Raw genomic sequence first — 24,917 nt, forward strand, 5'->3', positions numbered from 1 at the left:
AAGCCTGAAGTGACCAAAGCCATGGATACTAAAAAGAACAAGGCGGGTGGTTGAGTGTCAGAGCTGCTCACCTGCATTGTGGGGGTATCGCTCAGGGTTTGGTAGAGCATTTGACTGCAGATCAAAAGGTTCCCAGTTCAAATCTGTGTGGCCCCCTATAATTCTAACGAAGCTGAACTTAATTCAACCAATGGTCTGATGATGTGAGTAGGTCAGTAAACTGAGATCTTCTAATACGTAAAGTGTGTTATTGCAATGGATTATGTTGTAACAGACATGACTTCCAGTTATAAACAGCACCCTCCTTCATAAAGTACGAAACTTGAATGTTTTTACCACCACTTTTCAAGCCTGCCGTGACCAGAAGCCTTGGATACTAAAAAGAACAAGGGCGGTGGTTGAGTGTCAGAGCTGCTCACCTGCATGTGTGGGGGTATAGCTCAGTGGTATAGCATTGGACTGCGCAGATCAAGGTCCCCAGTTCAAATCTGGGTGCCCCCTTTAAACGCTAACGAAGCTTGAACTTTAATTCAACAATGGTCTGATGTGTGAGTAGGTCAGTAACGAGATCTTCTAATACGTAAAGTGTGTTATTGCAATGGATTATGTTGTAACAGACATGACTTCCAGTTATAAACAGCACCCTCCTTCATAAAGTACGAAACTTGAATGTTTTTACCACCACTTTTCAAGCCTGAAGTGACCAGAAGCATTGGATACTAAAAAGAACAAGGGCGGTGGTTGAGTGTCAGAGCTGCTCACTGCATGTGTGGGGTATAGCTCAGTGGTAGAGCATTGACTGCAGCATCAAGAGGTCCCCAGTTTCAACTCTGGATGCCCCCTAAACCTAACGAAAGCTGAACTTTAATGCCAACAAAGATTGTGAGTCTGTCGTAAACTGAAGACTTCTAATTCGTAAGGCGTTATTGCAATGGATTATGCCCGTTTGTCACCTATACATGGACTTCCTATCAGTAAAACTAGATGTCTAGTAGACGAACGTGATGATTGAGACTGATTATGTAGTCATACATGATTCCAAGCTGAAACACCCCACCCGCCTCATAAAGTATAAAACATTGAATGTTTTTATCACCACTTTTCAAGCCTAAAGTCACTTGGTGTGGTACGAAACAGCGGCCCCTTCCTTCATAAGTATGAAACTTGAATGTGTTTTACCAACAACATACAGCACCTCCTTCATAAAGTATTAAAAACTTGACTGTTTGTATCACCAATTTCAAGCCTCTAAGTGACTTGGTGGTAGAACGCTGCACCTTCCTTCATAAAGTATGAAACCTTGAAGTTTTTACCACCCACTTTTCTATATTGAGTGACCAGAAGCATTGGTATACTAAAAAGAAAAAGGGCGGTAGTTGAGTGTCAGAGTGCTCACCTCATGTGTGGGGATAGCTCATGGTAGAGCATTTGACTGCATCAAGAGGGTTCCCAGTTTCAAATCTGGGTGGCCCCCTATAACGCTAACGAAGCTTGAACTTTAATGCAACAAATGATGTAGTCTGTCAGTAAAAAACTGAGATTCTTCTAATACTAAGTGCGTTATTGCAATGGATTATGCACGTTGTCACTACTACATGACTTCCATTCAGTTAATATGTTCTCGTAGATGAAGTGAGTTATTGAGATGATTGGTGTCCCATACATGACTTCCAGCTGGAACACCGCAACCCTCCTTCTAAGATTGAAACTTGAACGTTTTACCAACACTACAGCACCCTCCTTCATAAAGTATAAAACTTGAGTTTTAATCACCAATATTTCAAGCCTCTAAAGTGGGGACTGTGTAGAAACAGCGGCCACCTTCCCTTCATCAAAGTATGACAACTTTGAATGTTTTTACCACACTTTTCAAGCCTGAAGTGACCAGAAAGCATTGGATACTAAAAAGAACAGGGCGTGGTTGAGTGTCCGAGCTGCTCACTGCATGTATGTGGGGTATGCTCAGTGGTAGAGCATTTGACTGCCGTCAAGAGGTCCCCAGTTCAAATCTGGGTGGCCCCCTATAATTCTACGAGCTGAACTTTATTTCAACCAATGGTCTGATGATGTGAGTAGGTCAGTAAACTGAGATCTTCTAATACGTAAAGTGTGTTATTGCAATGCAATAATGGATTGTTGAACAGACATGACTTCCAGTTATAAACAGCACCCTCCTTCATAAAGTACCAAACTTTGAATGTTTTACCACCCACTTTTCAACCTGAAGTGACCAGAGCATTGGATACTAAAAAGAACAAGCGGCGGTGGTTGAGTGTCAGAGCTGCTCACCTGCATGTGTGGGGTATAGCTCAGTGGTAGAGCATTTGACTGCAGATCAAGGTTCCCAGATTCAAATCTGGGTGCCCCCATAACGCATAACAAGACAGCTTGAACTTTATGCAACAAGGATGTGAGGGGTCTTGTCAGTAAACTGAGCTCTCCTCTAATACGTAAAAGTGCGTCTATTGCAATGGATTATGCACGTTTGTCACTATACATGCACTTCCATTCGTCAAACTAGTTTTCTTAGTAGATGCAGTGGTTATTGAGATAGCTTATGTAGTCACTACTATGACTTCCACGCTGGACAACACCACCCTCCATTATAAAGTATGAAACTTGAATGTTTTTATCACCACTTTTCAAGCCTAAGTCATGGTGGTCGAAACAGCGGCCACCTTCCTTCATAAAGTATGAAACTTGAATGTTTTTACCAACCACTCCAGACCCTCTTCATAAAGTATAAAACTGAACTGTTTTTATCACATTTTCACAGCCCTAAAGTGACTTGGTGGTAGCAACAGCGGCCCCTTCCTTCATAAAGTACCAAACTTGAATGTTTTACCACCACTTTTCAAGCCTGAATGTGACCAGAAGCATTGGATACTAAAAGAACAAGCGCGGTGGTGAGTGTCAGAGCTGCCTCACTGCATTGTGGGGGGTATTAACGCTCAGTGTAGAGCATTTTGACTGCAGATCAAGAGGTCCCCAGTTCAAATCTGGGTGCCCCCATACACGCTAACGAGCTTGAACTTTAATGCAACAAATGATGTGAGTCTGTCAGTTAAACTGAGATCTTCTAATTACTAAGTGCGTTATTGCACATGGTTAGCACGTTTGCACTATCATGATTCATTCAGTAAACTTCAGTTGTTCTAGTAGATGTAAGTTTGTGGGGGAGTTATTTTTTTTGGGAGAATTGGCATTTTAATGCTTACGGGGTGTTTCAAAAAACACATTTTTTTAACATGTTGGAAACTTTACACAGGCGGTGCCACCCACGAAACAGCACCCTCCTTCATAAAGTATGAAAACTTGAAACGTTTACCAACAACTACCAGGCCAACCCTCCTTCATAAAGTCTCAAAACTTGAATGTTTTTATCAACCACTTTTCAGCCTAAAGTGGACTTGGTGTTAGAAAACGCGGCCCTTTCCTTCATAACGTATGAACTTGAAATGTTTTACCACCACTTTTCAGCCTGAACGTGCCGAAGCATTGGATATCTAAAAAGCAACAAGGGCGGTGTTGGTGTCAGAGCTGTCTCACCTGCTGTGTGGGGGGGTATAGCTCCCAAGTGGTGGTGAGCCATTTGACTGCAGATCAAGAGGTCCCCATTTCAACATCTGGGTTGCCCCCTATAATTTCTAACGAAGCTTGAGCTTTAATTCACCCAATGGTTCTTGATGATGTGAAAAGGGGGTTTTTTTAGGGGGTCAGTAAACTCGATCTTCTATACGTAAAGTGTTGTTATTGCCAATGGTATGTTGTAACAGACATGACTTCCGTTATTAAAAACAGCACCTCCTTATTAAAGTACGGAAACTTGAAATGTTTTTACCACCACTTTTCAACGCCTGAAGTGACCGAGCATTGGATACTAAAAAGAACAAGCGCGGTGGTTGGTGTAAGAGCTGCTCACCTGCATGTGTGGGGGACTAGCTTCAGTGGTCGAGCATTTGGACGTGCAGATCAAGAGGTCCCCAGTCAAATCTGGGTGCCCCCTCTAACGCTAACGAAGCTTGACCAAACACTTTAATTCAACCGATTGATGTGAGTCTGTTCAGTAAACTGCCATCTTTCTATAACGTAAAGGCGTTTTGCAAATCGATTATGACGTTTGTCATTCTATAACATGACTTCCATTCAGTAAAACTGTGTTCTAGTAGACGATAGTGAGTTATTGAGATAGATTATGTAGTCTCACATACATGACTCCAGCTGGAACACACAACCCTCCTTCATTAAAGTATAAAATCTTGATCTGTTTTTATTCACCACTTTTCCAGCCTAAAGGTCACCTGGTGGTAGAAAAACAGCGGCCTCCTTTTTTTCTATTCTTCATAAACAAGTATGACCCTGAATTTTTACAACATCAGCACCCTCCTTCATAAAGTATTTAAACAATTGAATTTTTATCACCAATTTTCAAGCCTAACGTGGACTTGGTGGTAGAAACAGCGGCCTTCCTTCATAACAGTATGAAACTGATGTGTTTTACCACCATTTTTCACGCTCTGAAGTGGACCAGAAGCATTGGGATTACTAAACCAAAGAACAAGGCGGTGGTTGAGTGTCGAGCTGCCTCACCTGCATGTGTGGGGGTATAAGCTCAGTGGTAGAGCATTTGACTGCAGATCAAGCAGGTCCCCGTTCAATTGGGTGCCCCCTATAATTCTAAGAAGCTGAACTTTTAATTCAAACCAAGGTTCGATGAGTGGTAGGTCAGTAAACTGAGATCTTCTAATACGTAAAGTGTGTTATTGCAATGATTATTGTTGTAAACAGACATCATGACTTCCAGTTATAAAACAGCACCCTCCTTCATAAAGACGTACGAAACTGAACTGTTTTACCACCACTTTTTCCACCTGAGTTGACCAGGAAGTCATGGCATACTAAAAGAGAACAAGCGCGGTGGTTGAGTGTAGAGCTGCTCCCTGCATGTGTGGGTTATAGCTCAGTGGTAGAGCATTTGACTGCCAGATCAAGAGTCCCCAGTTCAAATCTGGGTGCCCCCTTATAACGCTAAGAAGCTTAACTTACATGCAACAAAGGATGTGAGTCTTCAAGTAAAAACCACTGAGTCTTCTAATACGTAAAGTGCGTTATGCAATGGATTATGCACGTTGTCACTATACTGACTCACTTCAGTAACTAGTTGTTCTAGTAGCATGAAGTGAGTTATGGATAGATTTATGTAGTCACATACATGGACTTCCCAGTGGACAACAGCACCCTCCTTCATAAAGCGTTGAAAACTTGAACGTTTTTCCAACACTACAGCACCCTCCTTCATAAAGTCTAAACTGAATGTTTTTATCACCACTTTTCAAGCCTAAAGTGATGTTGTGATAGAACAGCGGCCCCTTCCTTCATAAAGTATGAAACTGAATTTTTTACCACCACTTTTCAACTGAAGTGACAGAAGCATTGGTACTAAAAGAACACGGCGGTGGTGAGTGTCAGAGCTGCTCACCTGCATGTGTGGGGGTATAGTTCTCAGTGGTAGGCATTTGACTGCAGATCAAGAGGTCCCCAGTTCAAATCTGGGTGCCCCCTATAACGCTAACGAAGCTTGAACTTTAATGCAACAAATGATGTGAGTCTGTCAGTAAACTGAGATCTTCTAATACGTAAAGTGCGTTATTGCAATGGATTATGCACGTTTGTCACTATACATGACTTCCATTCAGTAAACTAGTTGTTCTAGTAGATGAAGTGAGTTATTGAGATAGATTATGTAGTCACATACATGACTTCCAGCTGGAAACAGCACCCTCCTTCATAAAGTATGAAACTTGAACGTTTTTACCAACACTACAGCACCCTCCTTCATAAAGTATAAAACTTGAATGTTTTTATCACCAATTTCAGCCTAAAGTGACTTGGTGGTAGAAACAGCGGCACCTTCCTTCATAAAGTATGAAACTTGAATGTTTTTACCACCACTTTTCAAGCCTGAAGTGACCAGAAGCATTGGATACTAAAAAGAACAAGGGCGGTGGTTGAGTGTCAGAGCTGCTCACCTGCATGTGTGGGGGTATAGCTCAGTGGTAGAGCATTTGACTGCAGATCAAGAGGTCCCCAGTTCAAATCTGGGTGCCCCCTATAATTCTAACGAAGCTTGAACTTTAATTCAACCAATGGTCTGATGATGTGAGTAGGTCAGTAAACTGAGATCTTCTAATACGTAAAGTGCGTTATTGCAATGGATTATGTTGTAACAGACATGACTTCCAGTTATAAACAGCACCCTCCTTCATAAAGTACGAAACTTGAATGTTTTTACCACCACTTTTCAAGCCTGAAGTGACCAGAAGCATTGGATACTAAAAAGAACAAGCGCGGTGGTTGAGTGTCAGAGCTGCTCACCTGCATGTGTGGGGGTATAGCTCAGTGGTAGAGCATTTGACTGCAGATCAAGAGGTCCCCAGTTCAAATCTGGGTGCCCCCTATAACGCTAACGAAGCTTGAACTTTAATGCAACAAAGGATGTGAGTCTGTCAGTAAACTGAGATCTTCTAATACGTAAAGTGCGTTATTGCAATGGATTATGCACGTTTGTCACTATACATGACTTCCATTCAGTAAACTAGTTGTTCTAGTAGATGAAGTGAGTTATTGAGATAGATTATGTAGTCACATACATGACTTCCAGCTGGAAACAGCACCCTCCTTCATAAAGTATGAAACTTGAACGTTTTTACCACACTACAGCACCCTCCTTCATAAAGTATAAAACTTGAATGTTTTTATCACCAATTTTCAAGCCTAAAGTGACTTGGTGGTAGAAACAGCGGCACCTTCCTTCATAAAGTATGAAACTTGAATGTTTTTACCACCACTTTTCAAGCCTGAAGTGACCAGAAGCATTGGATACTAAAAAGAACAAGGGCGGTGGTTGAGTGTCAGAGCTGCTCACCTGCATGTGTGGGGGTATAGCTCAGTGGTAGAGCATTTGACTGCAGATCAAGAGGTCCCCAGTTCAAATCTGGGTGCCCCCTTATATTCTAACGAGCTTGAGCTTTAATTCAACCAATGGTCTGATGATGTGAGTAGGTCAGTAAACTGAGATCTTCTAATACGTAAAGTGCGTTATTGCAATGGATTATGTTGTAACAGACATGACTTCCAGTTATAAACAGCACCCTCCTTCATAAAGTACGAAACTTGAATGTTTTTACCACCACTTTTCACGCCTGAAGTGACCAGAAGCATTGGATACTAAAAAGAACAAGGGCGGTGGTTGAGTGTCAGAGCTGCTCACCTGCATGTGTGGGGGTATTATCAGTGGTAGGCATTTGACGCAGATCAAGAGGTCCCCAGTTCAAATCTGGTGCCCCCTATAACGCTAAGAGCTTGAACTTTAATGCAACAAATGGTCTGATGTGAGTCTGTTCAGTAAAATGACATCTTCTAATACGTAAAGTGTGTTATTGCAATGATTAGACGTTTGTCACTATACATGACTTCCATTCAGTAAACTAGTGTTCTAGTAGATGAAGTGAGTTATTGAGATAGATTATGTAGTCACATACATGACTTCCAGCTGGAAACAGCACCCTCCTTCATAAAGTATAAAACTTGAATGTTTTTATCACCACTTTTCAAGCCTAAAGTGACTTGGTGGTAGAAACAGCGGCACCTTCCTTCATAAAGTATGAAACTTGAATGTTTTTACCACCACTTTTCAAGCCTGAAGTGACCAGAAGCATTGGATACTAAAAAGAACGAGGGCGGTGGTTGAGTGTCAGAGCTGCTCACCTGCATGTGTGGGGGTATAGCTCAGTGGTAGAGCATTTGACTGCAGATCAAGAGGTCCCCAGTTCAAATCTGGGTGCCCCCTGTAGTGCTAATGAAGCTTCAACTTTAATTTAAACAAACTTCTTCCAATGGTCTGATGATGACAGGCATTGACTACGCCGCAATGTTTAAACCTAGAAAAATCCATAATGTGATTTTCCTATAGGTGTATTATGTTGCTTGCCCCAGTTGCTATAAATTACTACAAGCAGCATTACAACTAATTATCGTATTAGTTGTCAATATAAACATTTGATTAGGTGAGCTTTAACCTCTTTGCTAAACGGCAATATTAAAAAAACAACTTCTCTCTCCTTTTCATTTGTCTACCTCTTAGCTGACCTGAAAACTGTTAATCATCAGTGGGTGTTTGTTGGATAAGCCTGGTGAAAGCAGTACAGACAGATGGTGATCAGCCTATGATTGCACGCTATGTGAAATTGTTGAGCAACCCACAGTGAGAAGTGGACATCTTGAGCCAGCACTGGACATATGTGAGTAGTTAAATTGCTTCTGGCAGCTCTTTGAGTGCAGTGACTGAAAACAAAACAGCAGAAAGAGAGTGAGCGAGAGACCGCATATAAAAGTGCTGAGTAAGTCCAAGAAGCACTGGGTTGTAAAAGATGTGAAATGAAAAGGGGATTGAATGATCAAGTGCATATTTCTTTATTTTCACTGGAATTTAACTGGTTCTTCATGGATTATTTGCTTTAATAACATCAGAGAGGTGATGCTTGTTCTCACAGTGAGAACTCTTATTCTCTTCATCTTTACTAAATCCTGAGCAACCCAGTTTGTCTGTCCTCCTCCACTTTCCACCAAGACTCCCAGTAACACTCATCACAGTTATTTCTGCTAGTCATGATCATCTAATAGTCTTTCCACAGAATCCTCCTCTATCTGACAATTTTTAATAACCTTTGAGTTCATATTACTGGACTATACGCCTTTTTGCAGAAACTCCTACAGCAGATGTTTATCTGATAGTGCTGTAGGCAAATTTAAGGAAGTGTTTCCTTCAGTATTGAATTCAATGCCATGTCTCAATGTAGCAGAGGACGTGTCTGCTTCCTTTAGCCCCTCACAAATAGTTAATAGTTAAATAGTATCATCTTGTTAATAGTACTACATGCTCATTACGAACAACTCTCGACTCTATTGCACCTCTGAAAAAGAAGATAATTAAACAAAGGAGGTTAGCACCATGGTATAGCCAGCAGACTCGTAACTTAAAGCAAGAGGCACCTAAATCTGAACACAAATGGTGTGCCAATAAACTGGAAGAATCTCGTTTAATCTGTCAAGATAATCTTAAAACATACAGGAAGGCTCTCCGTAATGCTAGAGCAGCCTATAACTCTTCACTAATAGAGGAAAATAAGAACAACCCCAGGTTTCTCTTCAGCACCGTAGCCAGGCTAACAGAGAGCTCTACTGAGCCATCTATTTCTTTAGGTCTAAGTAGTAATGACTTCATGAGCTTCTTTAATGATAAAATTATAACTATTAGAGACAAAATCCATCACCTCTTGCCCTCAACAGACAATGATCTGCATTCTGATACAGCAAGTTTGGAAACAGCTGTAAAACCTGATATATATTTGACTGTTTTTCTTCCATCAACCTTCATCGAATAACTTCAATAATTTCTTAACCTAAGCCATCAACCTGTCTCTTAGACCCCATCCCAAGGATACTTTACCTCTAGTTTACCTCTAGCACTTTGCTTTCAGCAGAAGGAAGAAGTATGACTTTCATATGGTCCTTTTAATGGTGTGGAGGTCTGTTGTGGATGGATGTCTGCTCTCAATACTGGCAGGGTGGGTTCAGTTCTTGGTACTATTGGTCACTACTTCTGTCATTTTAGCACTTCCCAGAGTGAGTTATTTAAGAACTATTGGATGGATACCGAAAGTAGTACAGACACTTATTGTCCTAAGCACATGTACTGTTGCATTCATCATAAATCTTGATATATTGTGAAGAAAGTTTTATTCCACATTGGAGGACATTATATTCAGTGTAGAAATAGTTCTACGTCAGGTGAAATATTACACAGCTAGCTGTTTATCTGGCAGCTGAGTGCTTCCCTGCCAACACAGAAAGTAGGAATCATCACAACCACCAAGAGAAAACTCTGTAGTCAAGAATTAAGGCTAGCAGGGGAGGCAACTTGTCATTCCCACTATCCCATTTCACTAATAATTCCGACCGTAGCATTCACATTTCACAACATTTCTCTTTATTGACCTGGGAAAGTTTACAGGGGAGGTGTTCAGAGTGTCAGTTTTCAAAAAGGAGGGAGATTATCTAGAGGCTGGAACAAAGTCTCACAAATATTCCAGCAGCTTGCAGCTGAATTAGGTACTTTTAAGGGGAATAGTGGGACTAGAGCACACTCACAAGCTAATTCTATCTCAACACTATAAAGTTTCTAATATAAAACAATTAATACTAATGGATGATCTTGCGAATGTAAACTAGGCAAAGATATTCTAAACTTTCAGAACTAACTCTTCATTATCTTCCTCACTGCACTTTGAGATGCTGCCTCTACATCAGTATCTTCTTGTCTTTTCAGAATAAAGCGCAAAGTTCAAAGTTCTGCTTCTGAACGTGTGCGGGTTGTTTTCTCAGTTACTCCCATTTGATGAGCTCATCACTCTGCGTCAGGTTGGCAGCGCGCTGCGTGCCGTCCCGCAGCTGTGGAGCATCAGGCTGGAAATCCCCTCTTCCATAGTCCTGGGCCTCTAAGTGTGTACATATGAATATGAGCATACAGTATGTGGGGAGGCGTGTGTGTTTGAGAGAGACGCTGGAGTGCCTGTTGAGCTTGGCTGCCAGTGTGTGTATTTAGGTGCTGGCTTTTGTGGTTGAGGTATTTGTGAGTGTTTTATTTTGTGTGTTTGTGCGAGTGTGTCGGCATGTTTGCGTGTTTGAATTCTGGATTCTCTCAGCCCATGTGGACCCAGCATGTGGTTGTGTGTGGCCTACTGAGAGGAGTCGTGTGGCATGAAATATGTGTGAGAGAAAGAGACCAAAAGAGTACAAAGCCAGTTTGTGTTAACTTTCATAACTGTGTTATCTTTTTCTGCGAGTATGTGTGTGTGTGTGAGAGAGAGAGAGAGAGGGAGAAAGGGGTGATAGACGGAGAGAAAATGAGGACAAGGCCTGTTTGTATAATAAACTTTCCTAACTTTCTTTTTCTACTGCCTTCCTTCCTTCCCTCCTTCTATCATCCTTATCGTTCTCAATTTCACCCCAGCACCCCCGCATGCGTTCATACACTGGCTCAATGTTTACATTTGGACCCACGGAGACAGTTTTCTCTCTCACTTCGTAATCCCTCTCTCTGCCTCAATCCCCCTCTCTTTGCATCCTTATTTTTCTTCACTTTTGCCCTCATTTTCTCTTCTCCCTCAAACCTCGGTAAACTCCCCTGGAAAGCTGTCCTACTCTTCCTTCGAACTACGACGCCCACGTTTTCCCCACTGCGCGTTCACACAGAAACACACACACACACACACACACACACAACAAACACCATTTGTCTTTAGTTAGTGTGTTGCTTTCGGCTTCTCTGCTGCTGCTCTCAGCCACCTCTCTCTGTGATTGAACAGTGACGAATGGTGGAGAGTGACTGAGAAAAAGAGACAGAGCTGAGGGTTTCTACACGATGTTGCCTTTCAAATTCAAATCTGTTTTTTAAAGTGGCAATCCATAATAGCCTTGTTTTTTGTTATTTCATCTCCATCTTTGCTGCCAAATTCTCCCTGTTTTCACACTGCATTTCACATCAGTCTACTTGTCAATCAAACATTGTGGGTGGTAATGCATGAATGTTTGAGTGTGTGTGTGTGTGTGAGAAGAGGTTTTCCTGAACAGCAATCATGACTATTGCTGCTCACGCTACTTCCAAAATGGACACATAAAATAGCCAAAATTCACATTAAATTGAAATACTGTGGATTATTACTTTATGAATGTACTGTCGTTTGAGTTGTTTTGCTCCTGACAGACTCACTGCATGTCTTAGTTAGCTGTGCCATGTGAGTGCTACTATGGAAAAACAAGCAGTTGAAAATACATTTTCATAAAAAGTCTAAATGCGATGATTATGAGTCAAAATGTATCACTCCATCACTCGTTTGTTACCGTGATGCGGTAACATGTTGTTCCAAGTCTGATATATTATTAATCAGGAGAAGGCCAACTGTATTTTTCAGTTTGTGAACAATAAGCTTGTTTTGGAGACTGTAGATAGGAATCAATATACTAAGTATTTACTTCACTCATCCATTTCCTTTCCTAACTGAAAACAGCTCTCACATCTCACCCTCATTTATCCCTCCATTTCTTTCATCATTATTTCCATATTTGTCTCAGTTTTCACCAAAGGCTCCTGTTCAAATCTTGGCAGTCAATCATCATGAGTTATGTTTTGCAAACACTTACCTTATGCCCTGCATGAAGAAATGTGTCTTTTTACAAACACATCTCAGACTAAGCAATCAAACCTCTGTGTCAACAGAAGAGGTCCTGCCAACGGGGATTCAGTTTTGCTCAAGGACACGTCAGCAGAGTCTTCTATTGCTGTTTCATTGACAGCTAATTATTTATATTGGATTGCAGGACGGTTTTCTTACTGAACGAAGCATTGTAGAGACAAAGATTGGTGCCCAAAATATGATACAGTTTACCCTCTGCAGTGCTGAAGTGGCTCACGTAGAGTAACAAGTTACAATATGTGATTGGAAACTGAGTGACGTCAGGCTGACTTCAGTTGTGTCACAGCTCAGCAGTTATGAAGAGCCTTTTTCCTGCCTTTCCTCTAGACTCCCTGATGAATCTGTTATTCCCTGCAGTGTGGGGGTGCAATGTGTTAAAGTATTGGGAACAGTAAAGTCCATCCCTGAATATTTAATTGTCTTTAAATTATTACAGTGCTGCATTACGTTTACATTAAGAATAACACACTTGGCACACAAGCAGCACAGACATTTGGAAAGGGCAACACAAGCTACAGACACATAAAGATGTTGCTTGTACTGAAGCACAGTAATTAATTACCTTTTTTACTCACTGTTGATTTTGCCTATTTTGTAACAGTGGAAATTAAACAAAAGGGCAATCAGCATTTAGGAAACATTTAAATCCACACACAGTGAGAGAGACTGTGTCCTTTCTTATCTGCATCTAAATATAGGGTCAATACTGATTGGTGCAATTTTTCCTATCATGTTTTGACTTGGTTTATTTATTCTATCTTATTTTGTTTATCTATATATTTTTGTTTTCAGGCAGGGGGATCTTCCCACGATCTATCTGGGATGGAGCCAGGAGGAGGATGGAGATCTATGCCTGTCAGAAGGGAAGAGAGAGGGAGGACAAGTGTCGCCCTTAACCCCTAATCCCACACACACACACACACACACACACACACACACACACACACACACACAGAAACACTTGTAAATCCCCCTGACACTGAGCCAGCCAGTAACATCACACATTCAAGTTCTAACTGGCTCCAACTCATCACCCCTTCACCCCCTCAAAATTGTGACCGATAACATTTTAGCTGGGATAAAAATGTGTGATACAGGCGCATGTGCCAAATTCCATGAGAAAACGTAATAATAAAATACGTAATATGTGATATAATTTATCCAATTTAATGACAGTGATACTTAAATAGGGTTCGGGAGACTCCAAGGGGGTCCCTGGCTCTCTGTGAGGGGGTCTGTAAAAGGTTTTGAGATTCATTCATTTAAATCATTATAATATATATTTAAAAAAATTAATAAATAAAAAGTCAAATAAAAAAAATTACAAGGGGCTTCATAGGTCAATGAATAATATTAGCATTTTAAATCTAAAATTATTTATAGATTATGTCCTTATCTAAAGGTATTATGTGTTGAGATGCAAATTTTAATTTTATTCTATGTAAAATCTTTCTAAGACATTTCTTTTCTGTTGTTCTTTTAAATGACTAAGACGATAGAAGTGTAAATCAAGGCAATGTCAAATAATTCCAAGGGACATACATGAAAGGGTCCACAGTGTATTTTCTACTGTGCAAACTTCAGACATCCATCAAGTATGCAAAGTAGGAAAGCAGGAGCTTAAATAATTACACTTCATATCCCTTCAAAAGCCAACAAAATGTATTATTTTACACATAAAATCACTTTGCTTGCATTTCAGCAGATTAGAAATGTGAAACTTTTACCTGTGAAACAAACAAATGCCTCAAATTAACTAAAAATACATACACAAACTCAAAAGCAATTGCTGGACTACCCCAAATAGATACTTATTTCATGCACAAGTGTGAGGATTAACTTAAATTATCAGAAGCATCTTTGAATAATTGTTGAAATGAAAGAATGTTAAATGGAAATCAGTCACTTAACTACCTACTGTACCATATGTTTGTTCACACTGTACAAATTAGAGTCTTGTTAAGACTTTAGCTGATACAGCTACTCATCTTCATTCAGGCATCACTGTATATTTATGGAAAAAGAGAGGGTTTGTGAGATATTTAGCACCTGGTGCATGAGTGCTGTCACTGTCATATTCCAAAACGTTATTATTCTTAATGACTGATCAGCATGAGCGCAAGACAAAATGTGCATTCAACCATGAGGATATAACAAAAAAAAGTGCAAGATTCATGCAAGGACATCAACCTTATCAAATAAACTGAAGTGCTCCATGTGCTACCACTGTATGCCCACCCATATACATACACACTCACACACTGGCATCACAGCCACACGGAGCAATTTGGGCTTCAGTATTTTGTTCAAAGACACTTTGAATGAACTGGGGGAGCTAGGAATCAAATCCGCGACCATCCAATAATGATAGATGACCCGTTCTACCATCACCACTTTGACATGCCCTGTGGGGTTTCAGGGGGGAGCCACAGAAAGAAACAACACAAAGAGAATTTGTGCTGTCCTAAGGTCAATGGTGAGCTTGTTCCACTATTGTGGAGCCAGGACAACTAACAGCTATGATTTTGTTGTTTGTTTTGGTAGCTATGTCCCTCTTATAGTGAGGGAGTAGCAAGTGGATTGGCAATAACAGCATAGTGATAGTGGATGGGCTAAAGTGTATGGTTTGACCATATCCTGGATGTTGCCATTTTCAGCACAGAAGGAAAGTACCAGTGTCTTGAATTGGATTCAAGCAGCCACCAGTAGCCAGTGTAGGGTGTGGATGAGTGGAGCTGTGTGGGAGAACTTGAGGACGCTGAAGAGCAGCCAAGCTGCTGCATTCTGAATAAGCTGCACAGTTCAGAGGGCAAATTTAGGTCCACCAACCAGGGGCAAGTTGTAATAGCTGAAGAGTAAGATGACCACTTCCTGATTGAGGTATTGATGCATCCTACTGATATCCTGGAGGATGACTTTGTAGTAGCAGGTTGTTGGTCATCCAGTGTCATACCCAGGTTCTTCGGGTGAATTACTGGGTTGGAAGTCAGAACTTCTACTTTACTAAGCAGCTTGATTTCACTCAGATGTGTCAAAATGTCTTTTCTAATTTTAGAAACAGTATATCAGCTGTCCATTTGGTGTGAAAATCCAGTCAGTGGACCTCAGAGTGTCTTTCAGCTTCCTCTTGTTGTGCTAGAGTCCACAGAGGAAACACTTGGATATTTACGGAGGCAGACAGGTTAAGTGCTTCTTGCTGTCCAGTAGCTAAAGTGGGACTGACTAAGTGGGCAGAGACGCAAACCACTAGACTAAATGACTACATTTCCCCACAAACTTGTTGCTTTTGGAAGACGAAACCCTGTGGACTGAGGTATAGGAAAGATGTTGATTTACTATTTTGTAAGTTACTAAATTTCTTGGAATTCAGATTGAACTTGCTGATCTCATAAATAAAATAAGTATAAGTTGATTTGCCAAGGGCTGAGCTGACCATTTTCTTGTCAAATGTGAATCAAACCTTTCAAACACATGTTGGGCAGGGAAACATGAAAATACGTTTTAGTGTATTTCACTGACCCCATCATACAAGTTTAAAATTCAAAACACAACTGTTGGAAAAATGTAGAGATCAACATGAACGATATATTGCAACCATACTTGGTACTGCCTCACATCCGTTTTTAAATAAACATCTAGTATGCTCTAGTTGAAATGATACATCTATTAATATTGTTTATATCTCTAACCCACAGATTATGAATAACCCATGAGGGGAAAATAACAAAAAAGGGGAGCAGGGGGGAATATTGGGTGGAGAGGGTTGTGTGGGTGGAAAGAGATGTCCAAATCCAGAGGGGAGATTTATCATAAACCAGGCATTTGGAACTAAGGATGAGGATGAGGGAAAGTCCCGAAAGGTGGAGATGAAGAGAGAGGAGAGGAGAAGGCAGGAAGGAATGAGTCAAGGCCTGGCCTTGTTATTGTTGGAAAAGGAGAAGGGGGGAGATTGTGAGGAAAGTGTGTTTCAAACTGTGTGTGAGTGCCATGGTTTAGATGCATGTGTTTGAATCCCTACTTACCTGATACTATCTACATTTACTTTCTGCTGTAAATCCCAGATATCTGATAGTATGTAGGTATAAACTTGAAAAACATTAACAATTCCACACAAAACTCTGGAATACAAGAAGGGAAGAAAATGAAGTAATCTCGGTTAAATTTATAATATGCCATTTTGGAAAATACAGGCAGTGGATTAGCTTTCTTTCTGAGATTGAAGTGAGAAGAACTGATGTCTTTACGCTAAATATACAGACAGCTGTTTGTTTGAGACTGAAAATAGGGGAAACAGCTAGAAAATCCATCTAGCAGCTCCTCTAAATAATCAATAAATAAATAATCAATGATACTCAATAATCTTGATTTATTTACTGACAAACTTCTCACTTCCCAATTCTCATCTAACTCAGGTAAAGCTCAGTTTTACACAGAATCTGTAATCTCCAACAAATTTCTAATAGTTTTTTTGTTTGTTGTTCATTTTGAAAAGGTTGTAAAACCTGAGAAACTGCCTGAAAAATTAACAACTTGGTTGTTGCAATTCCCAACATTGGTTGCTGCCAACAGATTTGTTACAAACTGTAGTAAGCTTGTTTCAGTATTGTTAGAAAAAACATTTTACATGTTGAGGCAAACTGAAGTCACTGGACTCAGACCACAATATAAATAAAGACTTTATTGTTCCAGTCTACCCAGACGTCTGCCATATTCTTTTATCTCTTGTTTTTAAGTTTCCTTTTCTCGCAACATTATAGGTCACATGCTCATGTTGTGAATGGTTGATCAATCAACACAGTTTGGGCATGAAAACACTGAAGAATGTTGTCTTCACTTTTGAAAACTCAATCAATCATCTCCAATGAGGCAAACATAATTTGGCTTTCTACAATGTACTTAATTGTGATGTTGCTTAAATATATGTATAATAAACATTACATTTTTTTGTGTGTGAAAGAGTCAAGACAGGAAGAAAGTTCTTGGTTTCAGTGTGTGTGTGTGTATGTGAGAAAGGAAAAGGGGATCAAGCCACAGAACAACATTAAGCAATCAAGTGAGCTGACGTAAGATCCAGGCTGTATTTCTTCCTAAGCTTCTAAAAATACCTGTTCGTATGAGAGCAGGCGGTCCGGTGGAGGCGGGTGGTCTGTGCTGCTGATACGGCAGCCGTGCCAAAGCTGCTTTCTCACCGGTGTTGTCTTTCAACAGTTGGCACACAGCCCCTGAGTAGACCACCGGTCTCATACTGCTGAATCACTGTGGTGCTATCAGACGCATCTCATTTCCACTATGACCTCAGCGAATGAGGTGGATGTTGAGGTTAATGCAAAGCATCTTCATAAAAAGATAATTAATTTCTGCAGTGTCACAAAGATGAGTTTAGGAGATTAGAGAAAAGAGATAGTTATAGATTCATGCCGCTTTTGTTTTGTATTCAAATTAGCTATATACAATACAATTATCTTAAAAGAAAATTTGCACATTATTAACAAATTAAAGGTAAACAACTACAAAAACACACTGATACTGAGAACTGCAGAGCATCGTAACAACTGACCTGGTTTATCTATTAAAGGCCAAAACACACTGCTGATGTAGTGATGCAGCACATTATGTGATATGTCGCTTGTATCCTCTTTTACATGAAGAATGCACTTTGCAGGACAACAACAGAAATATGAAAATAGGACAGTGGGACAAAGTGATGTGGGACGATGATTCTTTAGGCACAGACACATGTCAGGTGTGGGTTGTACATAGAAAATAACATGGATGTTTTGACACATGTTAGTGTGTTTTGGTCTTGGCCTCATTTTAGTATGAAAATATAGGAAATTAAATTTTAGATTTTCACATTTCAAACTTAAAGTCAAACGAAAACATACAGCAGGATCATTTGAAAGACACAAAACATAAAATATCTCAACTACTTATACTTGTGTCAGTGTGCTGTGTATTTTAATGTGTAGTGTAGTGATAATGCCACAGAGGCTCGTTCCCTCTGCTCATGGTCATCATTTATTATTTGGCACAATTATGACATTTAGAGCTCCCTTATCAGTGTTACATTTTTACCAAATCTCATACTTCTACAACATCAGAGAGGAATAAAAGCTAAAAAAAAAAAAGAATGTGAGAAAAACACAGAAGAAAGGAGAGAGAAAGCCCTGAAAAGAGTGAATTAGGAGCTGAAGTGAGAGAAAGGGTGGTCTCATGTTTAAAACCACCAAACACGACCTCAACATGATCCAAATGTGCATTAAAACGAATTAAAGTCATTTCAGCTCTTTGTAAAGGAGACCACTGACCACTACTGGGGATGTAAACAGCACTGCTGGCACACTGCATTATGTGACTATGCCATACAAACAAGACTCACTGATCTGTTGACATTGTTTCGGTGAAACCACTAACTGAACCATGCTAGCTCGATGCATTTAATCTTAATTCAGGAGATGTGTTTTTTGCTGAGAATGCACAAACTTTCCCAGTGCTGTCACACTGTGTGCAGTTCATATCTCATTTGTATGGTTACATACTTTTACTCCTAGGAGCTACACACAGAAACAGGAGGACTTATTTATCTCACACTCCTACGCTTTCTTGTCATCCCTGAAGCGGATGTCAAACTGTGAGCAAGATGATCAACAAGTCACTGGAGCTCCATTCATTTCCTCTAGTGAGCGACCTGGGAAACGTGTTGACGTGTGGACAGTCAAGAAGGATCCTGCTGAGAAGAGTTTTGATTTCTACATGGTTTGTTTCCACACATATGTTTCTGTACATTTTTTTCTATGTGTTGATGAGAGTAATTAAACCAGCACAATTTCACCATGGAGAAGCAATTTATCAATGCGTTTTGACTAATGGCCATTGAGTTCATGACTCACATTGCGTTAAAGTTGTTGTTTCATATTTTAATTCAAAGCTTCACAGTTCTTTACAATTTGTAATTTATTTATTAGGCGTTAAATGCTCAAAAATTATACTTCTTTGTTGCTGCATCACACAGTTTATGCCAGTTTAGAAAGCAGGGAGGCCTGGATGTACTGCAGTGCAAGTTCAAATGTGTATGACGCCTCTGAGTTTTCACTCTGCCAGACCAACAATTGCTTAACAACCATACTTTACAAACCAAACAAGCGATTTAGCTGCATCAACAGTCGTGATGTTTATGTACTGAGAACATTGCACAGGCCACCTACATAATGAGACTATAGATATTTTGGTAATTCTATTTCATATATTTAGACTTTATGAATCCTTACAAATACTCATTATTTATAATGTTACTTTTTATTGCAAACAAGCTTTTTTAGCACAGCCTCCAGAGTATAGCACACCGCATTTGACTACACATATACCGGTAGTATGAGCAAGAAACAACTAAAATCTTAAATCATATTGTGCAGGTCATGACATCCATACAAAAAATGTCAGAAGACAATAATAAAAGACACATGCTGATGATTTCAGCAAAATATTAAGTATATATTATAGATTTAAGATGACATAACTAAACTGTGCACATGCTAGTCAGTAGTAGGGATGTAATGATGTGGAAAATTTGATACCTCTATTATTGTGACCAGATTATTACGATTAATGATATTATCACGATATTCTTAATTGCTGTACAAATATCCAAAAAACACATACATTGAAATAATTTCATGAAATCTCGTGATTTTTCTTATCATACTAAGACATTAAAAGCCAAAATCTCATCAAAATAAAATGTTCACATTAAAGGGGCAAGCAATTGGCACAGAAAGAGAGTGAATTAAATGAACACAACAGCATTTTATTTTATTTCCTTGAGCTAAAGTTACAGACAGCATAACTCGCTGTCAATATCAACTCACGTTTTTAACTTGCTATTATAAATATCACTGTATGTTCTTCATAGCGTTAATGAACGTTTACATTATTTTACGTCGCCTTACATTGTGTCGGCTCCGCTCAGTGCAGCCGACAGTAGACTGGATGCCTTCGGTTTCGTTTCAATTGGAGACACTTAGCAACACAGCCTCTAACAGCCTCTAATCTGCTGTGCTAGTAGCTCTTAAGTGTCTCAAAACGAAAATGGAAAACATTGTTGCATTTTAGGAGGATAGATGCTGCTCGAAGCTTGCGGGACATGGATGAGGCTGTTATTACATATCCCGAAAATCAACCGCAACAATGTGCATTGTAATGTGCATAAGTTTGTGTCTGTATTTCAGAAGTGTAAAGTTGAATGTTTCAAGTTTGGAAATAGAAGCCAGAAGTCAAATAAAGCAGGAAGGGGAATCCCAGTACAGGATCATGCTGATCAGGCTTATTGAATATATCCCAACTCCCCCCAATCAAGGCCCTTCTAGAGAATCCAAGCAGTGTGTGCGCACACACATACACCAGCAGGCTGAGCAACACTGGGGTGTCATATGTTTTAATCTAGAAACAACAGCTGAGAATATGGCCAGCGACCAGACGCTAACCAATCAGCACACTGCAAGCGTTTTACATGTTTACATGAACTTAAACCCCTGTTGAGTCATCTGAACCTGAACACCCTCTGAAGCTTGATTTTAGAGACAGAAATCATGTCGTGGTTTATTCAGAAACTGATTTTGGAAGATAGCCAAGGAGAAATTTTAGCTGTCACCATGTTATTCCAGTTTGAAACTTTAACATAAGTCATATTTACACTTGATGTTTTGTTTAAATATGTAAGAACCACGTAATGCATTCAAAATCCTTTTTAGAATAATTCCATTCATTCCTCAATTACTAAAACCACTGCTTTGCCAGTCTGACACCAATGATCCTGACACATATATACTATATGCGTATAAATATGGACATAATGTATAAACAAACACACGCACAGACCACAGAGTAGACACACACAATAAGCCCACGCCTGTCAGATGACAGATGATGAGTCTTTGTGGAGAGGAAATGAGCTGGATTAGTCGTAGCAACAGGCCTGTTACCACGTGAACGCCCAGTGTAAACACACGGCACACGCACGTACGCACACAACACACATTCAGAGTCTGTAATCAAAGTCTGATGCCAAAAGTTTTCAGCTGGGTCACGGACACACTCCTCTCATTACCCATTACTGAACCATGATATGCATATTTTCTTTTAGTGATGTGTGCAAGCAAACGTCTGTGTGTGTGTGTCTTTGTGCGTGTGTGTGTTTTTTTTGAGTAAAAACCACCACGACCACATGAGAATGATTTAACTTGGCAGGTAAGGTTAACGCGAGGAAAAGGTGATGATAGAGTGGAAGTCGAAAAAGGTTTACCAAAGAAGGAAAGAAAGATGGGCCGAGAGACAGAAAGAATGAGACGAACAGCGGTGAAGGGCAACGGTCACATCTGGCCAGAGTTAGACCAACAGGAGGTCTCGCACACACACACAAATACACACATCATTGCATAAATGTTCTCTTTTCTCCAAAAATATTCTAATGCACACACACGCACACATACTTTGACATTTATCCACGTCATGAGGTAAAAATCAACATATATCCAATTCAAACAAAAATTAAAGCAAGCTGTAAATATAATAGCTTCTGATCCAGTATGCTCAAAGAGATTCCTTGAGGATTTTTCAGGTCAGCGGCAGTTCAGAGAGACATCAGGGTCAAGCCTTTGTGTATTCCAGGCAACATTAAAACCATCCTGCGAATTAGTTGCCACTTATGAGAAATGACAGGATAAAAACAAAGGGCTCTAAACACCAGTGGGTTCCCTGATGGCTGTTTGATTGTTACTGTTTTGCTTTTCATTGGTGTGTAAAGGCCTGAAACCACATGAAAGATTTTTTACCCCAATTGAAAGTAGTGGCATTCACTTTAACTTTGGATGACCATTTTAACCCATAACCCTAAAGTTGTGAAAAACCATCTCATTCCACACTGTCTGACTCTATAACAATCTTCTTCTATAACAATCTGTTTCGACTCTTCATTCAAATAAATGTAATATTAAAATCCAAAACTCATCCAAAACATGTTTTTGTGCATCATTCCATTATATGTAAATATAAGCAAGCAGTGATGAAAAGTAACAGTACAGTACATTTACTCAAGCACAGTATTTAAAGGACCAGTGTGTAGGATTTAGTAACGGGATGAGAGAGGGACGTCTGGAACATCCTCCTAATCCTGCTGCCACCACAGCTTACATCTTAAGGAAAGTGGAAGGAAACGGATGGGATGGATGAAACAATCATCAGTAGTGTGTATTAAATGACCACAAATGACCCTGGCCACACAGGTTTTCATATATTGGTCAAATTTATATGTTAGTTATAAATTATATGTTACCCCTGAAGACCTAAACACTGTTTTCTGTGAGGAAAAAGTACATTGTCTTGACTGTATGTCATTGTATATGTGTGTTATGATATTCTGTTGAGAATTTGCTCATCTTGCATTTCTTGTGAAATGGATGCCATGTATGTTAAGTAAGTACAAATCCCCCTACCTACATAGATTCAACAATGGTCAGAATAAACACAGCCTCACAGCTTTGAACACACTTGGCTTCTTCAACCTCAAAGTGAGGTGAAGACAGAAGTTACTTTTTACTAGTTCCTCTTTCAGACAATCTCACCTGTTGGACCATCAGCCTTGCCTCTTTCTGTGCCTGTCAAGCCATAAAACATCACCAGCAAATAAAGACACCAGAGATAGACACTGTAACAGCAGCATCATGAATGCCACCTGCGTGTGATCTGGCAAGAAATGAAACCTGGATTATGTGAGCTAAGCAAACACAACGAGAGCTTGGTAAGCAGAAGGAGGAGGTGTTGTAAACTTTTTCAGTACACTGGACTCTTGTTAACACCTGTGAGAACTGTAGTTTCCTGGTGTTTATAGCTGACTGGAAAGAGGAAGGGCAGACGTTCATGTCGCAAACAGGAGCACAAGGTGAGCTGTGCATCTGTTTGGTTCGGTCACTATAGTAACAAGCACTCCTGAGATATCTCTGTGGACGCAATTTTGGCTGCAGAATGTCCAGATTCCATAATTATGCCAAAATCTGTCTTATTAAAAACAGATGTTATTTTTAAAACAGACTTGTTGAACATCAATCTGGTTAAATCCTGAGTGGTGGTTCACACTAATTCATCTTGTGGTGCTGTCACAGCAGAATTATGGGTACTTGCATTTTTCAAAAGTTGAGAGGTAAAAGTGTAAAAACAGGGACTATTTTTACAACCTCCATAGCACACAAATGTTTCTCATTATAGAAAATGAACGGGGTCTTGCAGGCACAATGATGCATGAAGCAGCAGGAGGTTTGGAACAGTTAAATCCACCAGAGTCAGCGTTAAGTATGCTAGAAAAAAAAAAGAATTTCATATTTTGAGCCAAATCTCCGGTTACTTTCCTAAAGTAGAACGATACTTCATGTCCAAAGATCTGTGTTATGACTTCAGAAAAGACAAGAGTTCAACTAAATCTCACGTTCACATATCTTGATTGCTGCAGCAATCCTTTATCCAAGTTGATTTAAGGCAGAACTTGGCAACAGCTCCTGCAGTCTGAGCTGGGACCAAACCAAAGTGTAAATATTGCCCTCAGGACAGAGAGGTAAGAGAGAGCCTCGGCGGGCTTTTATCAGGGTCAGAGTTTGAGCTTCAGACGAGGGAGTTGATTCTGCGTGAAAGTCTTTCTTTCTCTCTGACGTCCCTTTTTGGATCATGGGGAGTAATTAATATATAGCCTTCACACACTCCATTTACGGCGCCAAAATCATCCACTGCTGGGAGTTAGAGGAATGTGCACTGTGTAAACATCAAATTACAGTGTGTGTGTGTGTGTGTGTGTGTGTGTGTGTGTGTGTGTGTGTGTGTGTGTGTATCCCTCCTCATGTTAATCATGATAATCAACACTTCTAACTTATAAAAGTCCAGTGCAGTTATATGTTAATATGTGATGATGACTTTCTCTCTGTGCAGCCGCAGCTGTTACAACAGAATAGAAAAATAACCCCCTCTGAGTTCAGTATGCAACACATTTTCTCTTCCCTCTCTCTTCTTTTTCCCCTTCTTGTTCAAATTCCATGCTTCATTTATGCACTTATTTACATAATATGGTGTAAACAATATGTGCATGTGCATGTTTGAGTTTTTGAGAAACTACTTCTTATTTTAACACACATATACATCTGTCTGCAACATGAACTCTTGTTCTGATGTTTGAGTGTTTTCTTTTCTGCTCTGTTATGTGAAGGAAATAAAAGCTGATGTTGTAATCAGTACCACTACTCTCTCCGATCACTTGCCTGCTTTCGCATGCACTCATCTCACTCAGTTACTCAATCGGTCACTCATGCACTCCCACTCACTCTTTCTGCTTCTTTCTCTTTTCTTAGCTCCAGCTCCACCTTCTTCTGTTTCACTTAACAAGCCCCAAAGCAGAGCGGCCGAGGCGGTGAAGAAATGTCGGGCCAGGTTTCAGAGCTTATTCCCCGGCCACCTCCCTCCACCCACCCTCTGTCCTCCACCACAGGCCCGTCTCTCTTGCCAACACAGAATCACTGCAGTGGCTCTAGCCAGATCCTGTGTAATTTAAATACATGCACACACATACTG

The 24,917-nt window shown here is 40.1% G+C and overlaps 4 non-coding genes across 4 annotated transcripts; all 4 read left to right on the forward strand.

The window, feature by feature from the left end:
* Positions 1 to 6,039: 6,039 nt before the first annotated feature.
* Positions 6,040 to 6,111, forward strand: trnac-gca (transfer RNA cysteine (anticodon GCA)). Its single transcript has one exon. It is a non-coding gene; the product is annotated as a tRNA-Cys (tRNA).
* A 274-nt stretch (positions 6,112 to 6,385) lies between these two features.
* Positions 6,386 to 6,457, forward strand: trnac-gca (transfer RNA cysteine (anticodon GCA)). Its single transcript has one exon. It is a non-coding gene; the product is annotated as a tRNA-Cys (tRNA).
* Positions 6,458 to 6,935: 478 nt separating this feature from the next.
* Positions 6,936 to 7,007, forward strand: trnac-gca (transfer RNA cysteine (anticodon GCA)). Its single transcript has one exon. It is a non-coding gene; the product is annotated as a tRNA-Cys (tRNA).
* A 770-nt stretch (positions 7,008 to 7,777) lies between these two features.
* trnac-gca (transfer RNA cysteine (anticodon GCA)) lies at positions 7,778 to 7,849 on the forward strand. The gene has a single exon. It is a non-coding gene; the product is annotated as a tRNA-Cys (tRNA).
* Positions 7,850 to 24,917: the final 17,068 nt, after the last annotated feature.

This window comes from Larimichthys crocea, chromosome X, assembly GCF_000972845.2.
Source record: "Larimichthys crocea isolate SSNF chromosome X, L_crocea_2.0, whole genome shotgun sequence".
Classification (NCBI taxonomy): domain Eukaryota; kingdom Metazoa; phylum Chordata; class Actinopteri; family Sciaenidae; genus Larimichthys; species Larimichthys crocea.